Genomic DNA, 4,762 nt, shown 5'->3' with positions numbered 1-4,762 from the left:
TCTGTGTATGTGTCTGTGTGTGTGTGTCAGTGTGTGTGTGTCTCTGTGTGTGTGTCTATTGTGTGTGTCAGTGTGTGTTTGGCAGTGTGTGGTGTGTCAGTGTGTGTGTCTGTGTGTGTGTGTCTATTGTGTGTGTCAGTGTGTGTGTGGCAGTGTGTGGTGTGTCTGTGTGTGTCGGTGTGTCTGTGTGTGTGTGTTTATTGTGTGTGTCGGTGTCTGTGTGTGTGTGTCAGTGTGTGTGTCTGTGTGTGTGTGTGTCTATTGTTTATTGTGTGTCTGTGTGTATATCTGTGTTTGTCTGTGTGTGGTGGTTTTGGTAGTGGTGGTTGTGGTAGTTGTGGTGGTTGTGGTAGTTGTGGTGGTTGTGGTAGTTGTGGTGGTTGTGGTATTGGTTGTGGTGGTTGTGGTGGTTGTAGTGGTATTGGTTGTGGTGGTAGTTGTGGCAGTTGTGGTAGTTGTGGTAGTTTTCGTGGTGGTTGTGATGGTTGTTGTGGTTGTTGTGGTGGTAGTGGAGGTCGTTGTGGTAGTGGAGGTAGTTATGGTAGTTGTGGTGGTTGTGGTGGTGGTTGTAGTGGTTGTTGTTGTGGTTGTTGTGGTTGTTGTTGTTGTGGTGGTTGTGGTTGTGGTGCTGCTAACAAGCTCAGCGCTTGCCCCTGCACCCCTCCTGCGCTGAGCTACCTGGGGGACCTTTGCGTGTATAGCACCACGTGGGAGGGGTGGGCGGGGCTAGAGGTAAGTGTGCGGGGCTTAGAGGTAAGTGGGCGGGGCTAGAGGTGAGTGGGCGGGGCTAGTTATAAGTGTGTGGGGCTTAGAGGTAAGTGGGCGGAGCTAGAGGTGAGTGGGCGGGGCTAGATGTAAGTGTGCGGGGCTTAGAGGTAAGTGGGCGGGGCTAGAGGTGAGTAGGCGGGGCTAGAGGTAAGTGGGCTGAGCTAGAGGTACGCGGGCGGGGCTAGAGGTGACTGGGCGGGGCTAGAGGTAAGTGGGCGTGGCTAAGGGTGATGGGAGCCGTGGGTGGGCGGGGCTATAGGTAAGTGGGCGGGGCTAAGGAGGGATAGGGGGTAGGGGCCGGTCACGTGACTGGGATTCACCCCCACCACGTGAAAATGGAATCGATTTGCAGTCTCTGTGGGATATACGGGGGTGGCGATAATTAATTAATTAATAGCCACCCCTTTAACTGGCCCACGTGGTGCATAGAGGCAGTGTCGGAGACACTGAGAGCCTGGGTCTGGGTGTCTCTCTCTGTCTCTCAGGGGGTTCACGATGGCCGTGTCAGAGACACTGAGAGCCTGGGTCTGGGTGTCTCTCTCTCTCTCAGGGGGTTCACGATGGCCGTGTCAGAGACACTGAGAGCCTGGGTCTGGGTGTCTCTCTCTCTCAGGGGGTTCACGATGGCCGTGTCGGAGACACTGAGAGCCTGGGTCTGGGGGTCTCTCTCTTTCAGGGGGTTCACGATGGCCGTGTCGGAGACACTGAGAGCCTGGGTCTGGGGGTCTCTCTCTCTCAGGGGGTTCACGATGGCCGTGTCGGAGACACTGAGAGCCTGGGTCTGGGTGTCTCTCTCTCTCTCAGGGGGTTCACGATGGCCGTGTCAGAGACACTGAGAGCCTGGGTCTGGGGGTCTCTCTCTCTCAGGGGGTTCACGATGGCCGTGTCAGAGACACTGAGAGCCTGGGTCTGGGTGTCTCTCTCTCTCAGGGGGTTCACGATGGCCGTGTCGGAGACACTGAGAGCCTGGGTCTGGGGGTCTCTCTCTCTCAGGGGGTTCACGATGGCCGTGTCGGAGACACTGAGAGCCTGGGTCTGGGTGTCTCTCTCTCTCAGGGGGTTCACGATGGCCGTGTCGGAGACACTGAGAGCCTGGGTCTGGGGGTCTCTCTCTCTCAGGGGGTTCACGATGGCCGTGTCGGAGACACTGAGAGCCTGGGTCTGGGGGTCTCTCTCTCTCAGGGGGTTCACGATGGCCGTGTCGGAGACACTGAGAGCCTGGGTCTGGGTGTCTCTCTCTCTCAGGGGGTTCACGATGGCCGTGTCGGAGACACTGAGAGCCTGGGTCTGGGTGTCTCTCTCTCTCAGGGGGTTCACGATGGCCGTGTCGGAGACACTGAGAGCCTGGGTCTGGGGGTCTCTCTCTCTCAGGGGGTTCACGATGGCCGTGTCGGAGACACTGAGAGCCTGGGTCTGGGGGTCTCTCTCTCAGGGGGTTCACGATGGCCGTGTCGGAGACACTGAGAGCCTGGGTCTGGGTGTCTCTCTCAGGGGGTTCACGATGGCCGTGTCGGAGACACTGAGAGCCTGGGTCTGGGGGTCTCTCTCTCAGGGGGTTCACGATGGCCGTGTCGGAGACACTGAGAGCCTGGGTCTGGGTGTCTCTCTCAGGGGGTTCACGATGGCCGTGTCGGAGACACTGAGAGCCTGGGTCTGGGTGTCTCTCTCAGGGGGTTCACGATGGCCGTGTCGGAGACACTGAGAGCCTGGGTCTGGGTGTCTCTCTCAGGGGGTTCACGATGGCCGTGTCAGAGACACTGAGAGCCTGGGTCTGGGTGTCTCTCTCAGGGGGTTCACGATGGTCGTGTCGGAGACACTGAGAGCCTGGGTCTGGGTGTCTCTCTCAGGGGGTTCACGATGGTCGTGTCAGAGACACTGAGAGCCTGGGTCTGGGTCTCTCTCTCAGGGGGTTCACGATGGCCGTGTCGGAGACACTGAGAGCCTGGGTCTGGGTGTCTCTCTCAGGGGGTTCACGATGGTCGTGTCGGAGACACTGAGAGCCTGGGTCTGGGTGTCTCTCTCAGGGGGTTCACGATGGTCGTGTCAGAGACACTGAGAGCCTGGGTCTGGGTCTCTCTCTCAGGGGGTTCACGATGGCCGTGTCAGAGACACTGAGAGCCTGGGTCTGGGTGTCTCTCTCAGGGGGTTCACGATGGTCGTGTCAGAGACACTGAGAGCCTGGGTCTGGGTGTCTCTCTCAGGGGGTTCACGATGGTCGTGTCGGAGACACTGAGAGCCTGGGTCTGGGTGTCTCTCTCAGGGGGTTCACGATGGTCGTGTCAGAGACACTGAGAGCCTGGGTCTGGGTGTCTCTCTCAGGGGGTTCACGATGGTCGTGTCGGAGACACTGAGAGCCTGGGTCTGGGTGTCTCTCTCAGGGGGTTCACGATGGTCGTGTCAGAGACACTGAGAGCCTGGGTCTGGGTGTCTCTCTCAGGGGGTTCACGATGGTCGTGTCGGAGACACTGAGAGCCTGGGTCTGGGTGTCTCTCTCAGGGGGTTCACGATGGTCGTGTCAGAGACACTGAGAGCCTGGGTCTGGGTGTCTCTCTCAGGGGGTTCACGATGGTCGTGTCAGAGACACTGAGAGCCTGGGTCTGGGTGTCTCTCTCAGGGGGTTCACGATGGTCGTGTCGGAGACACTGAGAGCCTGGGTCTGGGTGTCTCTCTCAGGGGGTTCACGATGGTCGTGTCAGAGACACTGAGAGCCTGGGTCTGGGTCTCTCTCTCTCAGGGGGTTCACGATGGCCGTGTCGGAGACACTGAGAGCCTGGGTCTGGGTGTCTCTCTCAGGGGGTTCACGATGGTCGTGTCGGAGACACTGAGAGCCTGGGTCTGGGTGTCTCTCTCAGGGGGTTCACGATGGTCGTGTCAGAGACACTGAGAGCCTGGGTCTGGGTCTCTCTCTCAGGGGGTTCACGATGGCCGTGTCAGAGACACTGAGAGCCTGGGTCTGGGTGTCTCTCTCAGGGGGTTCACGATGGTCGTGTCAGAGACACTGAGAGCCTGGGTCTGGGTGTCTCTCTCAGGGGGTTCACGATGGTCGTGTCGGAGACACTGAGAGCCTGGGTCTGGGTGTTTCTCTCAGGGGGTTCACGATGGTCGTGTCGGAGACACTGAGAGCCTGGGTCTGGGTGTCTTTCTCTCTCAGGGGGTTCACGATGGCCGTGTCTGAGACACTGAGAGCCTGGGTCTGGGTGTCTCTCTCAGGGGGTTCACGATGGCCGTGTCAGAGACACTGAGAGCCTGGGTCTGGGTGTCTCTCTCAGGGGGTTCACGATGGCCGTGTCTGAGACACTGAGAGCCTGGGTCTGGGTGTCTCTCTCAGGGGGTTCACGATGGCCGTGTCTGAGACACTGAGAGCCTGGGTCTGGGTGTCTCTCTCAGGGGGTTCACGATGGCCGTGTCAGAGACACTGAGAGCCTGGGTCTGGGTCTCTCTCTCTCAGGGGGTTCACGATGGCCGTGTCAGAGACACTGAGAGCCTGGGTCTGGGTGTCTCTCTCTCAGGGGGTTCACGATGGCCGTGTCAGAGACACTGAGAGCCTGGGTCTGGGTGTCTCTCTCTCAGGGGGTTCACGATGGCCGTGTCAGAGACACTGAGAGCCTGGGTCTGGGTGTCTCTCTCAGGGGGTTCACGATGGCCGTGTCAGAGACACTGAGAGCCTGGGTCTGGGTGTCTCTCTCTCAGGGGGTTCACGATGGCCGTGTCGGAGACACTGAGAGCCTGGGTCTGGGTGGCTCTCTCAGGGGGTTCACGATGGCCGTGTCAGAGACACTGAGACCCTGGGTCTGGGTGTCTCTCTCAGGGGGTTCACGATGGCCGTGTCAGAGACACTGAGAGCCTGGGTCTGGGTGTTTCAGGGGGTTCACGATGGCCGTGTCAGAGACACTGAGAGCCTGGGTCTGGGTGTCTCTCTCAGGGGGTTCACGATGGCCGTGTCAGAGACACTGAGAGCCTGGGTCTGGGGGTCTCTCTCTCAGGGGGTTCACGA

Source organism: Lampetra planeri, unplaced genomic scaffold (genome assembly GCF_965212315.1).
Source record: "Lampetra planeri unplaced genomic scaffold, kcLamPlan1.2.h2 scaffold_231, whole genome shotgun sequence".
NCBI classification, from domain to species: Eukaryota; Metazoa; Chordata; class Hyperoartia; order Petromyzontiformes; family Petromyzontidae; genus Lampetra; species Lampetra planeri.
The sequence above is the reverse complement of the archived record's forward strand: the minus strand, read 5'-3'. Positions refer to the sequence as shown.